Genomic DNA, 27,815 nt, shown 5'->3' on the forward strand with positions numbered 1-27,815 from the left:
TTGGATCCTTTCTAAGACAATAACTAACTTTCAGGTACCTCCCTTTCCATTTTAAATTTGTGCATGCATGCATATACACCTATGTATGGGCATGTATGCATGTGTGCGTGTGTACATGTATGTGTGTGAATGTGGGAGCCAGAGGTCAACACTGAATATCTTCCTCAGTCACTTTCCACCTGATGGTTTTGAGACAGGGTCTCTCACTAAACCTTGAGCTCACAGACTCGTCTAGGCTGGCTGACCACCAAGCTCCAAGGATCCACCTCTCTGACCCCCAGCACAGGGATTACAGACAAACTCTACCATGCTTGGCTTTCACATTGTAGGTTCATCTGAGGGAATTCACTTGATGAATTACAAATTTGGCAAGCAAGTGTTCAGGGGATTCGTGGTTGAGTTTGCTTTTAGTCCACCGGTGTCAGTTCTTAGAGCTCAGTTACTGTTTTTTTTTTCCCTTGTGGGGAAGGCAGGAAGGAGAGAAGGAAGAAAGAAATGAAAGGAGAAAGGATAGGAGGGAGGGAGGAAGCAAGAGAAGGAAGACAGAAGGAGAGAATGAGTTCATGGGAGGTGGAAAACACATCTGTCTTGAATTGAAGCTAACACACTGACTGCCTAGACAATGTTTAGCTCCAATTTTAAAAGAAAATGGCCTACTTTAGACATATCCAAATCCCTAAACCTTTCAGAATTTTACTCTTGTACATAGGAATGTCACCCTCCCCAGGCCATTTGTCCTCTTACCTTTGCTTTATTACTTTAGGTTTGATTAATATCAAAATCTGCTTCAAAAAGTAGTCCTTGAGCATCTGCCCAAAATTAGTGTTTGACTCATGCTCCCAGTATCCTTTTACTCTACCTGGCCCAAGAATCTCAAGTGTCTGCCAGCCACATCACGAAGAATTGAATGTTAACTGAGGATGGCAATGATGATCAAGTCAAATTATACAAAGCAAATATTTATTGGTGCCCCTATGTGCTGAGATGCACATCTTGCTCTGTGGATGTAGAACTGAGTAATACTAAGTACAGTTAGTTTTTATTGAATACCTCTTACATGTCAATCACTGGATGTCTTTCCTAAGTATTATTCTTGATTGGCCTTTCCCAGCTTTTCCAGAGGCCATGGTCTTTTTTGGAACAGCAGGTCCAATGGCTGGACTGAATAGCAAAGATATAGAGAGCCATGGTTGTCTAAATTATCTTCCCAGAACCATGATCATGCCTCAGCAAGTTCTTGAGACATCATTAAACCGAGTTGCTACTCCCCAGACTCCACTTGCTCAGCTCCATCAATAATTTTACAACCCAAACAGCTGAGCCATGAAGGGGGCGGCTTGGTGTGGCTGTTCCACCATCTGTGTTTCCCCATCAGGCATAGTGTTCTGCCTGGGGGACTCGGGAAGAAGAATCCTCTCTGCCTACCAGCTTGCTCATTCTCTGAGCAAGGGTGAAAATGGGACCCTGAGAGTCCCATCTGTAGATGGTCACTGGGAACACCAGTAGTCTACAAGTAAAGGGCTTGTCTTTCTCCACGTTGTACATCCTAGGTGGCTGACACATCTTTGCCTTTCTGACTTGCTTATCCCCTGGTGCTGCTTTCAAGGCTGCCAGGCATTCCAGACTGTCTGAAAGGCCATGAAGTCCCATCATGCATGGGGATGGACACCACTTTTCACTCTTGATCATTGGACAGTCCTAATTATCTGCCATGGTCCTCACTTCCATCTTGACCTTAGATCTTACTCATATGTGCACCTGATGAGTGATGTGCCCCATTCATCCTGTCTCCTGCATTCTTCCATGCCCTTTGAAGTCCTGAGGTAGAGCTCTGCAGCCTTCTCCCCCTTAGTTAAAGCCTCTGCTGTACAGATGAGCATATACCCCAGGGCAATCCATCTCTCACATCCATATCCAATTTGCCAGAGTCCTATCAGTCTTCTTTCAGAATGCAATCAGAAGGACCACTTGTCATCCTCCACCAGGGTTATCTCTGGGTTCAAGCCACTATTGTGAGTAGCTAAATTGTTAGAAGATCTTGTCTTGCCAAAAGTTGTCCCTGCTTCCTCTCTTGCTCCCCAAAGCAGAATGCACTTTCAAAAAGAATTCTATAACCTACCTCTCTTTTGCCTGTAACCCTTGGGGCTCCTTATGAAAACAAGGTAGAACTCACAGCTTCTACACTTACCTGCAGCACTAGATGTCTCCTGAATGCTGTAACCTTCTGAGCTCAGGTCCTCTTCTCATTCTTCTGTCTTCAGGGTCTTCTTGCGGTGACCTTTGACCTGCCCCAAACTTTACCACCTCAGGCCAAATGCTGCAGTCTCTTTCTGGGATATTCTTCTCCCACATGCCCCTCATCATTGCATTCTGGTTTCTGCTCAGTTCTTCCCTTATCTGAAAGCCTTGGTTACTTCCTGTCCCCTTCACTGTTTTTCACCTCCCATAACCCTCTGACGAATCTTTAAATGTTTGACTCTCACCAAGAACACTCCTGAAGAGCAGGGGCTTGACTTTTCCCTGGGCTTTATTCCAGGGTCAAGAGCAGCTCAGGACTCAGAAAGCCCTGTCTGAGCATGCCATCTGTTCCTTGCTTTTAGTGACAGGACAGCAGAGAGGTTAGGAAGTGAAGTTCTAGGGTTCCAGGTTCATAGGTTCACCAGTGACAATCAGGATCCTCAGGATGAATCACTTAACCTCCCTGTGGTTTTTTTTTTTTCACTTAGAAGCCAGTTGACAATGTCTGTGGGACTAATGAGCTATGGGACATCATGTGAAACAATGCTTATCACACTGCCATGGTGATCTATGAATGTCCACAGGTGCTGTGCAGCAGCCAGTCACTTTGCTGTGAATGTCCTCCTGGCTGGATTGCACGGCCCATTGGAAAACTGTGTTGTCTACTAGCATGTATCCCTTATGCATGGTGCAGAGGAGACCCCGAGTAACTATATAGTGAAAGAGTGTTGAAGCCATGTAAAGTTTAGTGTTGGTCATTTAAGATTTCTTCTGTATCATAAACACACATTGTTTGGGAACATCTGGGAAGAGTTTAAATAGCCGCAGGCCCTAGGCAGTGGCTGGTGGGCTGCTTTAGAGAACTCTGTTCTGCATCCTTCTCAAAGGGTGGGTTATTCTTGTTCACTGTAAACTACAGACTACACTTGGAGCCTCTCACTGTCACCTCCTCCTACAGTCTTGCTCTAACTTTCATTTCTCCAGGCTTAGGTAGCAGTTAATTTAAGGCAGCCAATTAATAATTAAACGGAGCCAAACTGCTCTTTAAATACCATGAAGCATTTAATGGAATGGCTTTCTGCTGACCAACAGAATTAGTCCCCAAAGCTAGGAAAATGCTCCAAGAACAAGTCTATGTGTGCACTTCTGTGTGTGCGCTTCTATGTAAGCTCTTTCTATTTTGATAATAAATGGAGAGGCTACACCATTAACTTTCTGTCATGAAAACTTCCCAGCACATCCAATAGTGGAGGGAAAGCAAGTAAACTTCTGTGCCCCAACACTCGAGCTCCCCAAACCATAAATATGTTGCCATTGTCTGTTTTATCAAAATCCCCAGCTTTTAAGAAAAGCAGAAGTCCCTCGTGGCTGAGGTTTGCTCAAGTGAGTCCCAGACATCATTGCAAGCATCAAAGACAAAGATGTTTCTTTCTCTCCAGTGCTTCGATGCTGTGATCACACCCAGAAGACCACCAATAATTCTTCAGTAGCTTTCTGTGCTTGCTCCACACTCAGTGCTCTGGAAAGGGCAATGATGAAGGATATACCCTCGGTTTCACTGAAACAAAACTCACATCTGCTGACTTCCAGACAGCTTTCTCAGAGCTGCTGGAAAATGTGTCTGGTGTGGCTTTTATGTGGTACTGGCTCCAGCAAAGGCCAGTTCCTCCAGGTCCCCTTGAAAGGTGGAGAGGATTTTACCAGGATGCACACGGCTCCCTGAAGAAGGGAGATGAATATCTCCCACCCACTAGAGAGTCACAAGTGCAAGAACAAGTACAAGAGGGATTCATTCTCCTGTAGATGTTGCTGCAATGCTCCTGGGGATGCCTCTTATGTCAATATTGTTAGGTCTGTCTGTCTGTCTGTCTGTCTGTCTGTCTGTCTGTCTGTCTGTCTAGTTCTCCTCCTCATCCATATGTTCCTTTGTTAGTCTACATATTCTACTGTTGTAGTCTGCCCATTTAGCAATGATCCTGTTTTTAATTCCATGTAGTTTCTCTAAGGTGCTCATTGTTACAAGAGATTTCATCCTGTCACCAATGACTGCTCAAAGAACCTTAGGTTTGCTTGTTATTTGTTCACTCAGAAAGCCCTATCTTCTGAAACCTCCTTTTCAAATACAGCCTATAATTTATGCACTTACTTTACCATTTCTTCTCTCTCAATTGCATCTCCAGGAGGGCAGATCTTTCGATTGCTTGTGTTGGCTGTTGGTGCCCCAGAGCGATGTTCGTGGCAGTGAATGTCTAATTGACCACCACCCACCCCCTTTAGCAGATGAACAACTGGAGCTTAGAGAGGTTAAAGGGCCTATGTGTGCATCAAGTGTCCAGAAGGAGAGAAGCTGAGCTCTGAACACAGGTCTTTCACATTCATAAGCCCCACCCCAAGAGATCTCCATATTGCCCCTAACAAACCAAATACAAGCAGAAGTTATGACAGCAGTGTCTTTGGGACATTCTGGTTATTATCAGGCCACTCATTCTCTCCTCTCTATATTTTTCAAACAAGATTTATTTAAGTACTTATTCATGTATGTTTGTAAGTCTACATGCACATATATGCGTGAGTCTGTATGCCACTAAACATGCTCTGAAAGAGTAGGAGAGGGCACAGAGTGACCTCCTCTCTCACTCTTTGTCTGTTCCTTTGAGGCAGGGTCACATTTCTGGCCTGGGACTCACATTTTCTTGGCTAGGGTGGAATCCTCCTGGCTCTACCCTCCTTGGACATATTTCCTGAACACTTATGCTTCACACACTCTACTGGGCATACAAATAAAGGCAAACATAAGACACTGAGGCTGACCATTAGCAGAACCCTGTGTCGCCACGAGCAAGTGTGCGTGTGATCATCAGCTGCTAAATCCTACATTCCATTGTTTCAACAGATTCCCCAAACTAGCTATTGCTATTTAGCTAAACCTAATTATTTAGCACTGCTTATTATTTAAACTCAGTTTTAAATTGCCTAAGTATTTGTTCTTGCTTATTAAATTTTTTCATTTTATAATATTTTTAAAAACGACTGTCAACTATAGAAAGTTGGAAATTATTCAGTTTTTAACCTTTACTTTTAAGCCATATGGAATCATCATATTGTCTAAGTTAATCATTCTATCTGATGATAAATTTAACCATTGTCCTCCAATACTAGAAATAATACCAGAGTCTAGCATTTGGAATATAGTGAAGAAAATCCTTCAAACATGGTCATTATAAGAAGGAGGATTTGGAGGGATTATATAAGAAGTTGCATAACCTTGTAAGAGTTGGGAAGGTGACATGACAAATCACTGTAAGAAGACTGAGTAGGTATCAGACCTGGGAAATGATAATGGAACCTGATTGAGCATATTGACAGTGCTGAGGAAAGAATGTAGCCATCAACAAAAGATGGGCAAGGGATGGTGTAGCCATGGAGACCGAAAGCAGAAAGGCAAGGGGCTATTCGGAGCTTCAGCTAGAGAGAGAGGTCGTGACCAGTAGAATTTTCTTTGTCTTTCAGATGTAATTACACATAATAAAAGTTTCAGTTTGGTCAAATGAACTTGGATATTTTATGTGCCACCAGTAGAAAGATCTAATGTATTTCTTTCACCCTAAAAAGTCTAATTGCTACCGAGCTCTCCCAGTCATCTACCTTCTCAGGCCACTACTCCCTGGTACTGCTCAGTTTAAAATAATTTGCCCCAATAAACAGTTTCATAGTATAGTTGAAATCAGCCTCTGTGTGTGTGTGTGTGTGTGTGTGTATGTGTGTGTGTATGTATGTATACACCAACACAAAGACAGAGATATCTTTCTCTGTCTCTCTATCTCTGTCTTTCTGTCTCTCTGTCTCTGACTCTCTCACATACACATGGTGGTAAAAAAGACAGTATATGAATATAGTTTTTAAACATATAGGCATTATTATTGCTGAACTGTACCTTCAGAGTCCCCTTTTTTGATATCACTGGAGATCCAAACTAGGATCTTGTGATGTTTTTATATCAAGGGTCAACTACATTGGGATTTAGAAATACCAGTAGAAATAACCCTTTGGGCATATGTGTCTTGGTTACTGTTTTATTGCTGCAAAGAGACACCATGACCAAGGCAACTCTTATAAAAGAAAGAATGTAATTGATGGCTTCCTCACAGTCTCAGAGGGTTGATTCATTACCATCATGATGGGGAACATGGTGACATACAGGCCAGCATGGTCCTGGAGAAGTAGCTGAGAGCTTTACATCCTGATACATAGAAAGGCAGTCAGGGGATGGGGAGACACTAGGCCTGATGTGGGCTTTTGAAACCTCAAAGCCAACTCCTTGTGACATGCCTCCTCCAACAAGGGCACACCCCATAATCTTTTCAAAATAATTCAACTGGAGAATAAGCATGCAAATATATGAGCCTAGAGGGGGCATTTTCTTTCATTCTGGAACAATATCTGTGAAGGATTATCTAGATTACATTAACTGAAAGAGAAGCATCACTCTGGCCACCGAGTGAAGTCCTGTCTAAGCAAAGGGGAAATGTGCTGAGCATGGGGATGCAACATTCTCTGCGTCCTGATTGTGGACATGGTTTGGCCTGTTGCCTCCTGTTCCTTCAGCTACATCTTTCCATGACAGTCAGTATCTCTCCAACTACAAGCGCAAACCAATCTTTCCATTCTTAAGTGTCTTTTTGTCAAATACTTTGTCACAGCAATGAGACAACGAACACAATCCTCACGCTTGCTAGGTAAACATTCTACCACTGAGCTCTGTTCCTAGGCCTGTCGGTTTTTATTTATTTGTATTTCTCAAAGATTTACTTATTTTTATTTTATAAGTATGGGTATTTTGCCTGCATGTATGTCTATGCACCATGTGCATGGTGTGCCATCAAAGGCTAGAGAAGGATATTAGATCCCCCAGGGACTGAAGTTACAGTTAGCCCTTACGTGGATGCCGGAAACTGAATCTAGGTCATCTTAACTACCAGTGCTTTTAATTACTGAGCCACTTCTCCAGCCTTGTTTATTTATATTTTGAGATAGGGTGTTACTAGGTCTTGAACTTTTGAACCTCCTGACAGCCTTCTCTGTAGATTCTTATCCAGTTTCCTCTGTAAGATTGGACAATAGATCTCTCTTTCTCTGTCTCTCTATCTCTCTGCGTGTGTGTGTGTGTGTGTGTGTGTGTGTGTGTAAACAAGATTATAGTTTCTAAACATTTGTAATTCAATGACATAAACATATTCACCATTTGCATAGTCATTTTGAAGCCTAGTTTGCTTTCTATTGTTATGATAAAACACTACAAAAAAAAAAGACGACTTGGGGAGGAAGAGATTTATTTGGCTTCTATGTTTGAATCACAGTCCATCATTGAGGGAAGTCAGGGAAGGAACTCAAGTGAGCACAGAGGCAAGAGCTGTAGAGGAAAGCTGCTTACTACCTTGCTCCTCATTACATGCTCAGACTGCTTTCTTATACAACCCAGGACCACTTACCCAAGAGGTGGTACCATCCACAGTAGGCTGGCCCCTCCTACATCAATCATTAATCTAGAAAATGCTCCACAGATTTGCCGACAGGTCAGTCTGATAGGGCACAACCTTAATTGAGGTTCCCTCTTCTCAGATGATCCTAGCTTGTCAAGTTGACAAACAAACAAAACTAACCACCACAGCCACTGCTATCCATTTAGAAAACTTTACACTACTTCAAACAGGAACTCTGGACCCATTAAATGATAATTTCTAATTTTCACCTCTTTGTTCCCCCTGGTTGCCTTTCCCCCATTTTCTGCCTCTATGAATTCAGATACTTTAGGCTCCTCATATACATGGAATTCTATACTAATTTCCTGTTTGTGATCGGCATATTTTACTTAGCCTACTTCTCAAGATTCATCTACATTGTGAAATGCTTTTATTTCTTTATAGCGCTATACCACATTCCATGTGCACATATACACAGACACTTTTAGAATGTTTCTCTCTGTTGTAAGTTGTAAATTGTAAATAATGGCATTATGAACACTAAGAAGAACTGAATTCAAGTTTGTTAAGAAATAACTATTACAGTTATGTTTATGCGTCTGTGTGTATGTGTGCATATACATGTGGGTGCTCACAGGGGCTAGAAGAATGTATGGGATCCCTTGGAGCTGGAGCCACCTAATGTGGGTGCTGGGAGGTGAACTTGGATGCTCAAAGAAAGCAGCAAGAAGTCTTACTCACTGAGCCACTCTCCATCTCCCTAGCTTTTAATTGGATTTGTATTTAGAAATGGGTTTGTTAATATATGTAATATTTGAGTGTGTGTGTGAGTGTGTGTGTGTGTTTAATTTTGTTAGAAATCACCATGCTTTTTTTCCATGGAAAATGGTGATTTTCACAGACCAACTAGCAGCCTACAGGGCTCCTTTCAATTTTTCCACATCCCCACCCTTGTTATTTTTAGATGTTCTTCTTGTTGTTGTAAGCTGTCATATTGGGTACTACATGGCATCTCATTGTGCCTTTAGTGCACACCATTTCTATGGCTAGTGATGTTAGGTATCTTTCTATCTGATTATGAGACATTTCTGTATCTACAAAGAAATGTTTATCACAGTCCTTTATGTGCTTTTGAACTGGGCTGCTTCTGTTACACATTGACGATGAGAGTTCTTCATGTGTTCTGTATATGAATCTTTACGGCACATGTAACTTCCGATTATCATCTCTCATTCTGTCTATTCTCCTCTCACTCTATTGGTAGAACCTTACACACAGAAGTTGTTCTTTGTGAACTCTCTCTTGTTGCTTATGCCTTTTGACATATCCAGTGGACCATCATTTAATGCAATATCATACACTCTATTTTTCCCCTATTCTTTTTACCACAAGAGTTTTATGGATTTTAGCTTTTATAGTTATGTCTTCATTTTGAGTTTTAAAAATAAAGTATAATATAAGATTTTAATTTAACTTTTAAAAAGATGTTTGTTTTTTGGTTGGTTGGTTTTTAGAATCATTTGTTGAAAAGACTGTCCTTCTACACTAAATGTCCTTGGCTGTCTTTTAGAAAATTAATTGACCATAGATGTATTTGTTTCTAGAGTCCTTATCCTATCTGTGGTCTATGTGGTGGTATCCTTATCCTGTCAGTCTGTGTGGCAGTCTTGGGCTAAGTTATTTTTGTAACTATGTTTGCAGCAAGTTTTAATGTAGGAAGTGTAACTGATTCATATTTGTTCTTTTTTATTTTAAACATTGCCTTGGTTATTCACGGTTACTTGAGAATTTTGAACATAAGACTTTTTAAGATCATATTTCATATTTCTTAAAATACCTATTGGGGTTTGTATAGCAGCTACACTGAATCTGCTGATGGCTTAGGGTAGTACCTTAGGGGTAATAATTTTCCAATCCACAAACATGGGACACCTCCATACATCATCTTCAATTTCTTTCAGTAATTCTTTGTAATTTTTAGAGTACATCTTTCTACGGTTTATTTCTAAGTACTTTGGTCTTTCTAATCCTACTTATTATAATTGTTTTCTTAATTTTCTATTGATATTTTCCTTACTGGTGCATAGGGACTCAAACTGACTTTTGTATGTTGATTGTATGTCCCAAAAGTTCAATGAATATACTAATTTTACTCATATAAGGGGATTTTCAGGATTCACTACTCAAGTTCACCTTGCGTGTGAACTTACATAGCTCTGTGTCACCAGGTCCAGCCTGAGTGCCTTTTCTTCATTGCTTTGGCTTTCAGTCTCGCTGCTGAGTGTGATATCAGTCACCAGTTCTTCATGAACGGCTTGTATCATGTTGAGGTGCCCAGGGGACTTTGCATTGGCAAAACCACCTCTAAGGTCAAACGGGATTCAGAGATTCATGGGCAATACATGCTGAATATTTCATTTCCTTGACACAGTTTGAGAACCTGCTGATGGGAGATATCCATTGATGATGTGTGATATCCTATTGAGGACATTGAAGCAACATCAAATAGCACCCAATTCCTCTTTCCTACTGTCTGAATGTTACTCCTCACACACTGCACACACTGTTCTCTTGATAAGGATACATCTCTTTATGTCAAAGAGAAAGTCTGTATCAAATATATATATATATATATATATATATATATATGTGTATATATATGGTTAGATATTGCTTCTAGTTTACTCATAAAACAGCATAGGACACCGGTCATCTGCATATAGTGTGTAGGTAGGTGTGTCACAGCAGTCCATCTGTCTTCACATTGGTAGGAACCTTTTCTATGGGGCCTTCACAGGGGCCCGGGCACCTTTGGGAGCCTGGGCTGGAGCTGAAGCCTGGGCCTTAGTTGGAGCTGCAGCCTCTGCCTTGGTTTGAACTTTTGGGCTTTGGTTGGCAGAACCTATGCCCCTTGGCCGTGTAGACACAATTCTGCTTCCCAAGCTTGGGATGAACAATGAAAGTCAGAGGGCTAAGTTTGTGGCTGGGGCCCTTTGGCATCTTGGGCTTGAAGGCCTGAGGCTTCACAAGGGCCTTGATGGCCTCTGGGCATGCACTCACTGCCTTTGCATTGTTGGCCTGCATCTTCTTCAGGTCTTTCTTGTTGTGCTTCTTGGCAAAGTGCATGTTCCTCAGGAACTTGGGGTCAACCCCCTTAAGAGATTCATAGCTTCGTGATCAGGAGTTTTTGATGCCATTTCTTTGCCATTAGTGGGACTGGTTGTGTGTGGTGTGGTTCTTGGACTTGGTCATGTCTGCACAACAACTCTAATTTTTTACACGGTATTTTCTGTTGTTTTTGCAAAGCAGAGTACATTTCAATTTCATTACCTTTAACAAAACACATTAATTATATTTTAATGATATTGTCTTTTTAATTTATATTTACCTTGCATTTTATTTCTGAAGAATTATTCACAATTTTAAGCATTTATATTTATTAATGAGTTATACAAATAAATTGCTTTGTTTATCAAGAAAGCTGACATATAATCATATAAATTAATTTGTTTGACTAAGCGCTGACTTTCTAGTTGAAAAGAGAGATTGAAAGTGAGTTGTCTTTATCATTGAATGGGGCTTTACCCAGGGAAGGCAGTCGTGTAAGATATAAAATAAATGTATATTAATTTGTATACTGATAAAACTTCCCAGGGATGAAGAAGGAGAAAGACCTTGACAAAGAGAGGAATAGATAATGTTTAAGTATCCACACTGACTATTCTTATGTCCTGGGACACTATAAGGACATTTGTGTTATTTGTTCTTAGTCAGTGAAAATATACATTCTATCAATGGGTATCAACAGATCCTTAGCAAAGTGGTGGACTGGGTAGGCATTCACTTGTTTCCAGGTGACCTAGATGGTGGGCACCACCAGACAACCCACAGTTGGCAATCTGAGCATAAACCATACTTAATGTAGGTCAAGGTTTGCAGAGTAGATGGCCCAGGCTTATAAAAATATCAGTATTTAAAATTGCAGAATTCTATAAGACAAATACACTTTCACATTTCTTTATATAATTATTGTCTTCTCTCAGTTTCCATTTGACTAGAAAAACATTAAATATTGGTTTGTTATAGTCTGTGTCTTAAGTGTCCTGGCTCATGTACTGAAGGCTTGATCCTCCTCAAGGCAACGAAACAGTATTCAAAGTTGGGATCTTTTGGGGTGGTTGCATTAGGACTCAGATCTCATCAGCTAGCTAATCCACTGATGGATGCCTAGCTTAGACGGTTAGGAAGGAGGGTCTTTGCTATAAAAGTCTCCCTCTCCCTCCCTCTCTGTGCCTTTCCTTGTCTCCCCATGCTGACCACCATGAAATACTCAGCTTTGCTCACTGTATACTCCCCACAGTGATGTTCTGCTTCACCAGGCCCAGACACAATAGAGCCAAGTGACCAGGACTTTTGAAACCTTGAACTGAAACAAAGGAAGAAAGCCACTCAGGAATTATTTGATGGCCAAGAGGACTGCCTCTTGCTGTGAAGACATAGTTCTCTGCAGCTCTAAGCTCCTACTTGTAAATGACTTCTTCAGAAGCTCTCTATCAGTATCACAGATATCGATACCAGTGGGAACAATGGAAAGCCGTGTACGTGTGTCTGGATGGTTGAAATTTAAGCAATACAGAGCAAGACGGTCTGAGCTGTAAGATGACCATGTCAGCCTTCTCACCTCAGTGGTCCTGGGTGTTTGATTTCTGTAACTCCTCTCACTTTGAGTAGACAACCGTCATGTGGTTGGGTACAATGCTGGTTAAACATATAGTCAGAGACATGTGATCTGTGTGGCAACGTTTTGCACTGAAAACTGGTCAGTTCACGTATTCATTTTAAGCAGTAATCAGAGAATGTGCATCATAGGAGTCTCAAGATGAAATTGGAAGTGATGTTGATATTTAAAGAACTAAGTATCAGACCTGCTAAGCTGAGGTAAGTGTGTGAGACCAACCACATGGTAAACACTAGAGGAACCACTGGCCCTGCTTTCTGTGTAGGGACTGAAATGCGTTTGGGAAGGGCTTGGCAAGACTGCCTGCAGCCTGGCCCACTGTAGAGAGTTATCTTGCACCATGTGACTCAGCTTTCAAATGATTTCGATTGTGTCTAATCACCACTCCTTCAAAGTGAGAAATGATGAACTCACAGTAAGGGATTTGAAATATTTTGCAGTTTAATGCAGTTACATTTTTTTTGGCAAAGTAACAGAGTGACCAGTTATGCTTGGATAGAATTTGTCGGACTTCCTACAATTACAGATGGTGTGGTGTGGTATGTATGTCGCAGTCAACCAAGTTTGAGAAATCCCCTTTACCCTTTTTCTCCTGCCCCTTGCTTTGTCCCTCATCCCCAGTCTCTTTCTGTTGTGTGGCAATTCCTGAGATGAGAACAAATGTCTTTACACTCCAGATAAGGAACCAACAACAGAGCAAAATAACTCTTCCACCCCAGTCTAGTTTGGGGGACCAGTAAGTTTATAAGAGCCCACCACAGCATGGGTGACCATCTGGAAAGCTGTGTCCCTGCAGTTCCTGTCTACTTGCAGACAGCTCAGGGAGAGTCTCTTCTCTCTTAGCTAGTGATGCTTGTTTCCGTAGCTTCAGGGCTGGTTCTTTTAAGTTGATAGTTTCTGGAGTCTTCTGAGCCTCATGGTGAGTCTCCAGATCTTCTGAACCTCCCCAGGAGAGGAAGTATTCCATTCAGAGTTATTCTCCTCCATCTTTCTTCTTTTTCCTGGTCCTTCCTCCTTCTGATCTCTTGTCTTTGATTTATCTTATGTCCTGGACTGGGGGCAAAGGATCAATGATATTGATAGTCACTAGTCCTCTGGATGGGGGACATAGATGGAGAAGGACACATGGGTTACCAGTAATACTAATTATTCCCAGTGCTTGCTGAAGAAAATATCTGTGCACTAGACCCTATTCTGAGAGTTTTTCGACTTGACTCATTTAACTCTGAGAGCAACACTCTGAGAAAGGTATTCGTATTAGTTATCACAAACAAGGAAATTAAAGTTCAGAAAGGTTACATAACTCTCCTGAGCTCACACAGCCAGGAAATGGAGAACCTTATATCCGAACACTTGTAGACTAGTTCTCGGATCCATACTGTGACAAGCTAGTCACATGCAACATAGGAGGGACTAAAAGAGGCAAATGCAAAGTATGGTGAGGCTCTCTGTGTGGTACCTGAAGGTAATGCTATTGTGTGTGGTGGAAGGATGGAATGCTAGAAGTCAGAGACAGGTGATACAGAATGTACTGACTGAGGAATTAATAACCTCATTGTTTTCCAAGTCCTGCCTGAGATGGCAGAGAGGATGTTGTTTGGTCCTCAGTGAAGCACTGCTATGATATGCCAGCCCTTCTGGACAATGGGAGGATGCTGATCCTTCTCAGAGCTCCCCACTGCAGGTCTACCACCATGTCTCCACCAGTATAATTCCACATGCTGACTTAGACAGAGTGCCATCTCTCTGATGATAGGCCCAAGCTTCATGCTGAATGGGATCTCGCTGCAACCCCAAATCCAGTCTTCCTGCCTGGCAGGGAGGCAGGAGAAGATTCCTGGGCAAAGTAACCACCAAGATGTGAATAAGAATTTGGATGTGAGGAGAGAGTAGAAAGTATCTGGGGTCCCACAAGAGCAATTGTCCTTCCATGGCTGAAGGTTCTGCATCTGTGGATTCTGCCTTGATGGATGAAAAAGATTTGAAACAAACTGTCTGCCTTGAACTTGTAAGAATTTCCTCCTTGTCATGGCTCCCAGAAGAACACAGTATAATAACTACGGATGTGGCATGTGCGGTCTATAAGATATATGTGTATTGGCGTTTCATTACAGTGGCAAAATTGCCGAAGTAGACAACATGATAAGAAATATGTAAATTTTGACTCATGGTTTCAGTCTTTCAGCTCATGGTCATTTGGCCCCATTGCTGTTTGCCCATACTGTGGACATGTATCACAGTAGAAGCATGTGTAAATCCAGCTGCTTGCCTCATAGCAGCAAGGAAATACAAAATGAAGGAGGGAGATTATCTCAATATTAATCTCTGGCAGGGGCAAATATGTTTCATTTCCTTCAGTTAGTCACCACTTTAGAAATTTCTCCCCACTTCCTAATTGTTGCACCACCTCCCTGCAGCACCATAGTCTGGGTCTAAGCCCTCAGCACGTTACCCTTCATGAGCATTTTTGATTGAAGCCAGAATAAGATCTAGAGGTAATTTGACAACTGCAGAGGCTGTGCTTAGCTTAGATGCAAACAGCACACCACTTGATACACAGGATTTGAGCATCTTTGAATGCTGGTGTCCTTAGGGATCCTGGTACCAGAGGTCGGTGATGCTAAAGAGACTAGTTGAGGGGCATAGGGTGGGAAAGCCAGAAGCAAGACATAGGCCCAGGGGGTACACAATATTAGAGGCATGATTCTGGGTTCTTGAACACATTTGGGAAACCCTATAGAATAATTATGACTTACATCCTTGGGCATTCCCCACACACCTGCAGCTCTGCTATCCATATGTAGATATTTATTTGTTCTCTACAACAGACAGTGGTAGGCATGATGCCATTTTCTTCATTTTACAGATGAGGAAACTGAGGAATCAAGACGTGACTTTAGGTAACTCACAGCAGGTGGTAGAGCTGTGTGCACCCTAGGTTTTCCTGTGATGAGTCCAAGTTAGTCAAGACCCCTTGGGCCGTAGACTCTGTTTTCTGATGGGCAGCTTGCTGCTTGTTTGTCTGTCCCCCTCATCTTCATGGTGAACACAGAGAGGCTGAAAATTCAATCCCTGGCAATTCAGTTTCTGAATGCGTCTGGCTGGGCTGAGATGAATTCGAGTTTAATCTTGCATGCCTAACGAACTCGCAGAGGTGTCTCAGAAATCCCCCTGCTTCTTTCTATTAGCAAGATAGTGTGTGCAGCTTATTTCCACTGACAGGCAGTTTTATCATTATTTTTAAAGCAGCGACTTGTCTCCAATAGTGCAGGTGGTGTCAAAAGGAAAGATAAGAAACCTAGAATAAAATGTCAGTGCAGGCAAGAAGCTAAATATCTGTTAGTTCAGCCCCCTCAGTATGCAGGAAGGGCAGGACTGTTCTGATAACCACCCCATCTACCCCAGCTGTCTGTTGGCAGGGGTACTGTGGTTGTATGGGGTAGGGGTGGGCCAAGGCTGGCATTAAAGAGGAGGATGGGAGTTTGAATTCTGGTCTATGCTACATCTTATGGAAGTTATGGGACCTGGGTCAAGTGGCTTTGCCTTCTGGAACTCCAAATTCCCTTTGGAAGATGGGATGGGGATTTGTCCTTGCTGGGGGTGGTGGAGATGGACTTCACATCAAGTGCATAGTAGGTGCTCAAATACATTCTCTTCTCAAAAGATAAGCAAGGACACAGAAGAACAGGACCATCTTCAGGAACCTGCCATCTTTCGAGGCAGACAGGCCTCCAGGCAAATGATCTGTGGCTGCAAGGGAGGCATGGAGGTGTGGTGGGGCAGAGCAGAGGGAGGTGAGGAATGGCCATGCACAGGTGTTATGGCTATGGTATATATGTATATATGATATTGAGGTGTATATGTGGCATACAGGTATATATGGATGTGAAGTGTGTCCCAAAGCTTCAGACTGAGAAAGCTAGTTTCTCAGTGCGCTGAAGCAAGAAGTGATGAATCATTTAAGAAAAGAACCCAAAGGGAAGCCCTTAGGTCTTTGAGGCACTACCAAAAGAGGAATTAAGGTTTCTCTTGTGATATTCATAAACTGGACTTTGGTTCCTGCCACAATTTGCATAGGCTTTCCTTAGAGGGCCAACCAATGGATGCTTAATGCAAGACTTCCAACCTCCTTAAGTGTGAGCTTAAGCAACCTTTTCTTCTTTATAAAGTTAGCTTTCCTCTGCTATTTTGTTATAGAAATTGTTAGTCAAACTTTTGTTGCTGTGATAAAATATCCAAGAAATTATATTAAAGGAAGGAAGGATGATTTTTACTGATGATGTCAGAAGCTTCAAGCTGTGGTAGGCTGACTTCACTGTTCCTGGTCTGAGGTAAGGCAGAACATTGAAACATAGGGCATGATGGAGCATCTGCCATCCTCATCGATGTCTTACTGTGCTGCCACCTCATCTCACACTTCCAGTCACCAGAGCTGTGTGATGTAACCAGGTGTAGTTACAAATGCCCAGTCTGTTTCTTTGTTCTTTTGTTATAGCAACCCAAGGAGACTAAGACAAAATATGAAAGATTTATTCAATGGAGATTTCTATGAAGGATAAAAGAGAAGGGACTATCAATAAAGTCAATAAAGAGAGATTTCAAGTATGACTCAGGTCTGACATCTGTGCAAGGAAAAGAGAGAGAGTGATGGGATAGAGGGGAAAAAGCATCAGCTCATGATGTAGGGGGTGGGGGTGTCTACCAGGCTAATGGGGAAGCCCAGTGAAGCCGTTGCCTTCTCAGACAGGAATCTGTAGGTGTTGGAGTGGCTGAAGTCCTGAGCCTTTCTTCCTTTCCTCCTCCCTCTCTCATCAGTTCATTAGCTAGAACTTCCCAGCCAAAGGGTCTACATGAACACTGTGTGGGCTGGAGGCTCTGAGTCAGGCCAGCTCCCTGCAGCAGGACCTGAGCTGGACACATCTGTGGTCCATGCAGTTATCCCCATAAATCCTTGTTTGATGTAATTGAACTGTCTTTGCAAGCTATAGACTTCTATGCACTGGTGCTTCTGTACAATAAGCATTTATCAACCCTGGTAAGGGCTGAAGTGTGTCTTCTCAAACATCATATTAAAGTGTTCAGCCTTAGTACTTCTCTATCCGCATTGAAAGGGGGACCTGAAAAGAGATTAAGTTAAAATGAGGCCATTACTACAGTGAAATGGGAGACCTCATAAGAGGAGAGACTCAGCATAGATAGGCATGCAAGAGGAAGAAACATTGAAAGAAGGGTGTCATTAATTCTAATCTCAGGAGAAAAAGCCACAAAAGAAACCACCCTGCCTCCAACTTGGACAAAGACTTCCAACCACCACCCCTGCAAGCGAATTCATCTGTGCTTATTAAATGGCCTGATCATAAGTGTTAATTGTTATTGGATCTGGATAAACAGATAATAGCTAGATGTTTCATGGACTCTTCAGGAATGTAGAGCAGGGTCATTGCTCTTTAGGAATAAGGATAAATGCTTACCAGCAAAACAATCCACTCTTCAGGCATCATACTGTGTGGATTAGCATCCTAGTGTGGCCATGATGTGCAGGAACCTGGATGTCCTTGACTGCTGTGTGTGTCACTTCTGCATGTGTATATAACTCTGTTGTATCCAGAGAATGCTTTGCTGTCTCTTACAGGATACTTTCATTTGATATAGGGCCAACTCTAACCCAGGGATCTTAACTCAATCCTTAACTACACCTGCAAATATCCTGTTTTCAAATGGGACTATACTGAAATTCCTGGGCTGACAGAAATTCTTGAGAAGGCAGGAAGGGATGGGATAGCACCATTCAATGCAATGCCATTAGCTTTGCAAATTCCCCATAAATCTTACACAGTAAGCTCAGTTAGCACAGGTGAAGTTTGAAGCCTAGGAAGGTTTATTAATGTGTTTGGAGTTTACGTCATGTAGACCATCAAGCTCAGGTCTGAGCTGGCATCTGGTAAACCATCAAGCCAAGGTCTGAGTTGGCACCAAGTAGTCTACCCCCCATTCCCCATACCTCCTCCCTACAGGTTCAAAATCAAAATCAATGCAACCAACTAATATCTTTCAAACTGAGAGACAAAGTGGATACTTTTCCATTTCAGCTCCTCATCTTTGTCATAGTAACAGAAAAATAAAACAAAAGCTGAAAGTTAATTTCAATAAAGATATGTGTGTGTGTGTGTGTATGTGTTGTGTTGTGTGTGTGTATATATACATATGTTTTGTGATATACTTTTAGCATTTAAAAAATTCTGTGAGAGGTTTTTGTTTGAGTGGTATTTTCCTGTGCTTTATTGTAGAAGTTTTATTTTTATAGCTTTAGGTCTAGGTCTGTGATCTGGAATTAATGTTGGTGTTGATTAAAAGTGAAGTTTGAGTGAGTAGTAATTTCTTAGTCCAGATCTAAATAATCTAGCCATGTTCCATAGCATAATATTATTATTAATAATAAAGAGAAAGTAACAGAATAAAACTGGTGTACTGCAGATACAAGTGACAAAGTCCTTTGCATCATTTTATAAATAGAGTGTGTTAGCTTATGTAATTGGAGGTCAGAAGATTAACTAGTTTGTAGCTGATTGTTAAATTATTAGGATATAGCACCATTGGATTGCCATCTGTTAACATACTGGATGGAGGAGAGGTAAACCTGTAGATGTGACTAGACCAGGGGACCAGAAGGATATGGCCAACACTGGGCCTGCCTCTTCCATTTCAGATGAAGTTTCTCCTCATAGAGGGAAGACAGTGAGTCTTTTAGGTTTGCAATCTTGTCCTCACAATGATCTCAATTCCTCCATGTTTTGATGGATTACATCTTATTAGTTTAAAAAAGAAAGTTTCTAAAATGCCTAATGGTGGATGCTGCTGGCTTTGGGCTCACAACCAATGCTGTAGCCATCTTGGGGAACCTCGAACTTTGAGTTGTTCAGTTTCTAGTGTAACGCTTTTGTCTTCCTAGTTCTTGCCTCTTCCTTTCACTTAAAGGCCCTGGCTATTCATAGACTGCTGGCCCTCTGCAGTCAGACTTTGCCTACTTTTGCTTCCATATTTGAGTAGTGATCCAATTTTGAGAGATGTTTGAGCTCTTGGTGGGGGAAGGATCAGTTTTCTTATCTGAAAAACAGAAAAATAACAGTTCTGCCTACTAGGAGTATTGAGAGAAGAGTCAATACACATTAAAATTAAAGAAAGCAATAGCTGAGGCCTAAATAATTGTCCATTATTAATTTAAAAATTATTTTATTTATTTACATTCCAGTTGGTTGTCATCCCTTCTTCCAGTCCCCCCTCCCACAGTTCCTCGTCTCATTCTTCCTCCTCTTTGCCTCAGAGAGGGTGCTCCCCCCTCACAGGCCTCCACCTTCCCTGGGGCCTCAAGACTCTTGATGCTTAAGCACATCTTCTCCCACTGAGGCCAGACCAGGCAGATCTCTGCTATATATGTGCCAGGGGGCTCTGACTAGCCAGTGTATGCTCCTGGTTTGTAGCTCAGTCTCTGGGAGCTCCCTGGGGTCTGCGTTAGTTGAGACTGTTGGTCTTCCTATGGGGTCACCCTCCCCTTCAGCAATCTACTGCAGGTGGACTCTTTGAGTTCCCTATCCCCAGTGATGGGCATTTTGGCTAGGGTCACCCCCATTGAGTCCTGAAAGTCTCTCACCTCCTGGGTCTCTGGTACTTTCTAGAGGGTCTTCCCAATCCCCCCAGGCTGTTTATTTCCATTAATTCTCCTGGCCCTCTGTTTTCCTTTCCTGTACCCCCTCCCATACCTGATCCTGTTAGCCTTTTCCCCTCCCCCACCTCTCTCCCACTCAGGTCCCTCCATCTCTTGACCTCCTGTGATTATTTTCTTCCCCCTTCTAAGTAGGATTGAAGCATACTCACTTGGGACTTTCTGCTTGTTATACTTCTTACAGTCTACGGGTTGTATACTAGGTATTCTGTACTTTTGGGCTAATATCCACTTATCAGTGAGTACATACCATGCATGTCATTTTGGGTCTGAGTTACCTCACTCAGGCAAATTTCACTTATGAATATTGATGCAAAAATACTCAATAAAATTCCCTCAAACTGAATCCAAGAATACATCAAAACCATCATTCACTATGATCAAATAGGCTTCATGTACTGGTTTAGAAATCAATCCAATATTGGAAATAACAATCTTCATTTGGAAGGCTGATTGTGGACATTTTCAGAGACATATTTGGAAGTTAGCTGCAGTTCTCTATGATACTATGCTAGCAAGAGATAAAGTTGGGGCAGGATCTGGATTTCAAAGAAGTGTTAGTACATGTGTTAAGGCTCTTTTAACTGTCAAGTTAAAATTACTTTTGTTTCTTCTAAAGTACTAAATGTAAGTTGCATTGATTGTACACTTAATAATTCTGTTAGTGTGTTGAAACCCAGCATGTCAGTTACAGAGGTCTATCAATCAGCTTTTGTTTTATTGCCCTGAGTATCACAGAACCTTGGTCTTCTGAAAAAAGCTTTCAAGTATTGGAAGAAGTGACTCAGGCTTTAAGCAGAAGCAAGAGGGTAGTGGGCTTGATTATTGTTGGTATAACAGCTTTAATTACATTAATTGCCAGCACCACTGCTTCTGCAATTGCTTTGACACAAGAAGTTAAGACAGCTACTTTTGTTAACCATTTAGCAAAAAACGTTACTAATGTGTTGAGTATACAAAAGGATTTAGATAGGCATTTGGAACAATGGTTGAATGCTCTGTAGCCTATTCATATTATTGGAAGGAAGTTCAGAGTTTAAGAGTAAGGAGCCATTTCGAGTGTCATGCCAAATACCATTGGATTTGTGTCAGTTCTAAAATTTAATAGTCATTATAATTAGTAGTCATTATAATTAGGAAAAAGTTTAAAGACACTTGCAGTGTATTTGACATAATTCTAACATCTCTCTGGATGTTTTAACTTTGCATAGTGAGCTTATGAACTTAAAGAATGCTTCTCTGCTGAGCATTGATGCAGTAGATATTGCTGATAAAATTACCCATGGCCTGAGGTCAGTATATTTATTTTGGTCAAGCTTCAAGAATGGCATATATAGCTTGATCATGCTAGCCCTTTTTGTCATGACCATCATATTAAACTTGTCTCTAACAACATCAACATGATGTCAGCCAAAGTACATGGCTTGAAACTGAAAATGGACCCCTAGACAGAGTTATTATTAAATTAACAGGCTGGCAAGCCAAGGATGGGTAAGATTCTACACAGAGCCTTACCTACCTAAGACAGAAGTGCATTGCTTTTGATAATGCATATTCCACCATGGGCAAGGAAGGCATTCTTGGCAGAATGACCTAAGACAGGCTCAGTCTTGTTTATGAAATAAAAAAGGGGGAGAGGCAGAGAGCTGTTGGGGCTGCTTGACAAGAGTCTGACATGGGCCAAGGACAAGGAAATGGGCTGCTTGGCAGGAATATGACATTGGCCAAGGACAAGGAAGTGGGCTTCAGGCAGGAATCTAAATCTTAGGCTAAAACAAAGAAGTAATTTCAGGCAGGAATCTAAATATTAGGCTAGAACAAAGAAGTAGGCTTCAGAAATGAAAATGACTTTGGGCTAGGACAGGGAAGTTGGCTCAGATATCTTGGTCATCCTGATAAGCCTTTAGAAACAGTGATCACAGGAATGTTCACAGAATTTTGTTTGTTGCCTTGCTTGTTCTTTGACTATTTGTGTTTATTGTCATGCTTATTCCTTGACTATTTACATCTATTGTATTGCTAGTTCCTCAACCTAGAACTGACCTTAATACTTGCATGTAATTAAAACGGTATAAAAGCAACAAGGAGGAGGGGGCACGGGATAGGGAGTTTCTAGGAGGGGAAATGGGGAAAGGGGATGGCATCTGAAATGTAAATAAATAAAACATCCAATAAAAAATAATAAAACAGTTGACCAGACCAAAATAGACACAGGGGACACAAACAGAAATTTTGGTGAGTGTGGAAGGATCTAAAATAATGCAGTGCAGATGCTTAAGGAGCAAAGCAGGAGAGGAAGAGGATGTGGTTCTTTGGCAGCATCAGCAGGGTCGACTGTGAGCAGACTAAAGTGAGGCTAATCAGCAGAGTTCTACAGCTGTGAGAAAATTCCCCAAGGGAGTGAACAAGAGGGAAGGATTGCCCTGGCTATGGCTTCAGTAGATGGTTGCTTGACTGTGTCACTGTGGGCTGGAGGGAGGCAACATGTTATGCCAAGAAACATGCGGCAGAACTAGACTGCTTACTCATGGCAATCCAAGCAGAAAGAGGGGAGTGGGGCTGGGGTTCCCACAGTCTCCCTGGAAAGCATGCCCTGGGTGTGTAATATACTTCCAGTAGTTGGACAACAAAGACAGGAGGGTCAGGAGTTCAAGGTCATCTAAGATACATATAAATTTGAGACTTTTATGGGACCTGAGGCTTTGTCTTAAGCAACCAAGCAAGGAAACAGACAACAACAAATGTCAAAGAGCAAACTCAAAACAAAAGGGCATGCTCTAGATGACCTCACTTTCACTAACTAGGCCCAACCTCCTAAAGGTTCCATCACTGGGTATTAGCATGAGATTGAGGAACAAATCCTCAACATATGAGCTCTGGAAGAAACATCAAAGCCAAACTTTAATAAACACTATCTGAGATAGAAAGGAGTGGGAAGAACTTTCCAGGGTCTCCTTGGGAAAGGTGAAGGAGAGGTAGAGGAAGGGCTCTTTCTGTAAACCTTTTCATTCAAAGCAGCTTTATGACCTTCTGAAGCCAAACTCAAATTAACACAGTGCAGCTAAGTAGAGACTCTCCTGCTGGTCTCCTATAATGAATAAATACCTTTCATTTGTAATTAGCAGCACCCAGCTGCAGAAGGGCAATTAACAAGCTAAGGGAATGAAAACAGGAGGTCCTCTTAAGAAAGCAAAAAACATCAAGGCTTCCTTGCTTACTGGGGTTTGCCTTATGTGCTCCTGAAATCGCAGGGGCCTTTTCTTTGGCTCTTTTGTGATCTTGCATATACCAGTGTGTAGGATATCAAGGTTTCTTGATATTGTCAAGAATTGCAGGAACATTGTCAGGAAGGGCAAGGCCACAGGGAACCTGGGCCATTAGCTACACCTTCCTTTTCTATACCAGTTTTCACTCTGAGAGCTTCCTAGGCCCACAGTTTTAGGAATGTGGATAAAGCTGCACGTCTCCGCAGTGCTTGCCCTTGCTTCGTTAACATTCTATGATTTGTCCTTGCGTGGTTTTTGCAGAAAGTGGTGTAGTAACACCATGAGGGAAAGCTCTGACATCCAGAAGTCCTTGTCTTGCATTTGGATTCCTTTGAGAAGCTGGCTTCCCTCAGGGTAAGCAGAGACGGAGGCTAGCCTTGTCCTCTCTTCCAAGGAAGAGGAGCAGGGGAACTTTGATATTGGCAGCATCTCTTATCTGTGGGGCAGACAGGACCAGACTCAGCAGCTCCTGTATCACCAGGTGACAGGCAATTAATCAGCTGCCAAAGCTGGCCCCCTCAAGTCTTTCTCAGTCATCTTGGGAGATGGTTCCTGCAAACAGCGTATTTTTCAGAAGCATAAGATTTAAAAAAAAACAAAACAAGAACACGCGTTTGATATAAGTGAAGAAGATCCCATGATTTCATTTTCACCCCTCAGTTTTTGAGGCTCAGCCTTTCTTTATAGCATAGAGAGAAGCATCCAGGTTTGTTCAGAATGTCATCAAAGCCAAATTACTGTCAAAACATCTGGACCAGCAAGCTGCCATGGCAGAGCTGTGATGTGGCTAGTGAGAGGAGAGGGATTTTGTCCCTAGGCAAGGACTTTAGGCTCTGTAGATTGATCCTAGGCAAGACTAAACACTGTGTGGACAGCAGACTGGAACTTTGAGCCTCTCTGATCCTTACGAGCCTCATGGATATGGGAGGTTAGATTAACTCAGGAGCCTTGGCTAACTCCTTTCTAACTTAAGGATACACATGTCTCAAAGGGAACTTTATGAGAGCTGTACTTGCCCTGAGACCCAGCAAACAGACAGCCAGGTCCAATATATTTTGGAGTCAAATGGACCTGGTTTCAAAGCTTAATTACTCTAATTAACAAGAAGACCTTTAGCAATTTCTCTCACTTTGCTGAGAGTCAGTTCTTCTTGGGCTAATTGAGGATGCTATTCCATCCTTCACAGTGCTGTTGGGAGATAATAGAAACTGTATTCAAGAGCACTGGTAAGCACATCATGAACATTCCTTCTCCTGTGTGCTGAGTTTACTTCTTACCCCTAGCAAAATCGTAGCTTAGCAAAGTAGTAGCTTAGACCAGAGGACATGGCTTTGAGTCTTAGTAACATTCTTTTTTAAAAAAAAATATATAAAAATTTTTAATTTGTATGTGTACACTGTAGCTGTCTTCAGACACACCAGGGAGGCCACTGGATCACATTACAGATGATTGTGAGCCACTATGTGGTTGCTGGGAATTGAACTCAGGACCTCTGGAAGAGCAATCAATGCTCTTAACTGCTGAGCCATCTCTCCAGACCCCCTTTGGAATAGTCTTGACAAATTCCTTGACAGGGTCAGTGTCTTAGTTTAGGCTACTATTGCTATTAAGAAACACCATGACCAAAAGCAAATTGGGAATGAAAAGATTTATTTGGCTTTCACTTCCACACCTATAAGCCATCATTGAAGGAAGTTATGACAGGAATTCAAACAGGGCTGGAATCTGGAGGCAGGGGCTGATGCAGAGGCCATAGAGGGGTACTGCTTACTGGCTTGCTCAACATAACTTGATTGGCCTGCTTTCTTATAGAAGCCAGGGCCAGAAGCCCAGTAATAGCACCACCCATAATGGGCTGGGGGGTCTCCCACATCAGTAACCAATTAAGGAAGTGCCCAACAGCTGAGTATTATGGAGGCTTTTTCTTTTTTCTTTTAAAGGTAATTTTGTAATTATATTTATATACAGAAAACTTAGCCATGCACATTTAACCTAGGTTAGATGCAAATTCTTTAGCCTTTCCATTTTCTAGCTTGGCAATGTGAAGCAGAGATTTAGGATCCAGGACATTGCTCCCAGTGGTGGTGGATCTCATCATATCCATCACTGTAATTGGTCCTAATACCTTCCACCAGCTTAGCCAAAGCACCCTTGTCTTCCAAGTTAACCTGTGTGAAGGCAACCTCACCAATGAATTAACTCATTAGTAGATTAATGATTTATGAAAGAAATGGCTTTGTTATAAGAATCACATTTCCTTGGCATGCCACGATGCCCTGATCTGCCCTAAGATGCACTAGCAAGGAAGATGGTACCAGATGTAGCCCTTGACTTTAGACTTTTCAACTCTTAGAACTGTGAGGAAGAAATTTCTCTGTAAGATACTCAGTTCTGTCATAGCAACAGAAAATGGACGATAACACCAGGTTTAGGAAATAAGTCCTGTGGATCTGTAAGGTCAAGAATTTCATCATCTTGTTCCAGGCTTTCAAGGATAGATTTCAGGACCCTCAAAGGCTTCAAGGAGCAAAATTGAATGGGCAGATGGTCTTTGTTATGGAACTTCCTGTAGATAAATCACAGTCATTAGCTTTGAGTTTTTCTCCATCCTGAGATACAGTTCATTTTGTCCAGCTTGGGTCAAATGGAAAGGACAGCTGATTTGATGGAGAGTCGTCATTGAATAAGGATACCATCAGTCATACCTTCTCCAGAAGCGCACACACACACACACACACACACACACACACACACACACACACAATTAGTGAAGCTTTGTTTCTTACTCATGTCACAGTCTAGAAAAAGGATGGGCAGTTATGGAGACTGGCTTTTAAGCTGCAACTCCTACCCACCTCTCTGATGTTCTCCACTTATTTATGATTCCTCTATGGCCTCTGTAAGCATCTGAGATTGCATCCTCTGCTTTCCAGACTAATATGTCTCAAGAAATGGCATCCTTATGAACCGACTTCCCTGAAGTGAAAACTTGGTTCTGGTTTGCAGAGAAAACAAATGGATCATGGAGGCCCCTGTGAGTTTGGATTGATGCTGGCTGGATGTCAAGTCATTAGAAGCAAATTGGCTCTATTGTGGAAAGATCAATCATGACCCCCACCTTGCCAACCTGCTTCATACTTCAGAGACAACTCCTACATTGCATCTCTGGAAGCACTTGGCACTGCTGTGGGACTTAATTAAAAGAACACCACATGCTGACTTGCTCCACTGGGGATGGCTGGACTGGGCTGGGTTGAAGAGAGGATAGGGGATTCCCCTGGCTCCTCATCGAGGATGTTGAATTGCAATGTCACCAGAGCTCAATGGGTGCTTGGAAAGTGAATGTGGCCTAGGATAGCAAGATCTCCAAACCTGTGTGTCTTCATATGTGGGGACTTGATGTAGTCTTTACTAAGGCGGAAGACCCTGAAGGGCTTTTGTGATCTGGTATCAACCCTCGGGGTATTAGAACAAAGACTGGGTTGGGGTATAGAAATATACATCATCATAGAAGAGGTTAATCTGACCTTCAAAAGAGGATCAGTCCGTTAGTTCTCAGTGATGGTGTGAAGTGTGGGGAAAGTGTTGCCTCCATCTCCAAAGTATTAATGTCCCAATGTTGACAGAAGCAAGCAAATGGGACATTTGTGAGACTGAATCTGTTGGCTCTTGGTTGTAGCTGCTCTTTAGAGTCACTCAGCAAGCCCACGACAAATCTTGATACCATCGCCCATCTCAGCATGCCACAGAATTTCTTCGTGATATGCCTAGACATAAATGTTTTTAAATGCTTGGAGGAGTCAAAACATAGCTGCATGTAGAAAACCAACATTTTGGTCATTTGGGCAACAACTTTTTTGGTATTTGCTCTAGCTGGTTCAAGATAAGAATTCAAGCAACACCAGTAGCATGGCTCACAGAAGACTGTGACCTCCAGTGCTCTGAAAGGAAAACCAGCAAGCACTGAAGGGTACCAAAGGCATGTTAGATCTAAAATGTGGCTCTCTGGTATAATCAGAAATGAGGAAGACTTAGGGGCCACCTTTCCTCCCGTAGGATGAAGGATGTTGACTACCATGGATAGGTGTCTGTTTATATCATCCATGATGTATACTAGTCATGAGATTGTGAACCCTGTTGGCATTCCTTCTAGGCTCTGCCCAACAGTTACCTGGCAACAGCCAGGGAGCCCTGGCTTGCTATAAAAGGGACTTATTGGCCTCTCTCTCTTTACTCTCTCTGCCCCTTTTCTCTCTTTGACCCCTTCACTCTCACCCCTTTCTTCCTCTATCCCCATCCCCCTCCGCCCTCTCTCCTGGCCCCAGCCTCTTCTCTCTCTCTCTCTCTCTCTCTCTCTCTCTCTCTCTCTCTCT

General features: G+C 42.2%; 1 pseudogene; it reads right to left on the minus strand.

The window, feature by feature from the left end:
• Window positions 1-10,498: 10,498 nt before the first annotated feature.
• Window positions 10,499-10,970, minus strand: LOC114618453 (annotated as a pseudogene).
• Window positions 10,971-27,815: the final 16,845 nt, after the last annotated feature.

The sequence above is a fragment of the Grammomys surdaster genome, unplaced genomic scaffold, assembly GCF_004785775.1.
Source record: "Grammomys surdaster isolate TR1022 unplaced genomic scaffold, NIH_TR_1.0 142, whole genome shotgun sequence".
NCBI lineage: Eukaryota > Metazoa > Chordata > Mammalia > Rodentia > Muridae > Grammomys > Grammomys surdaster.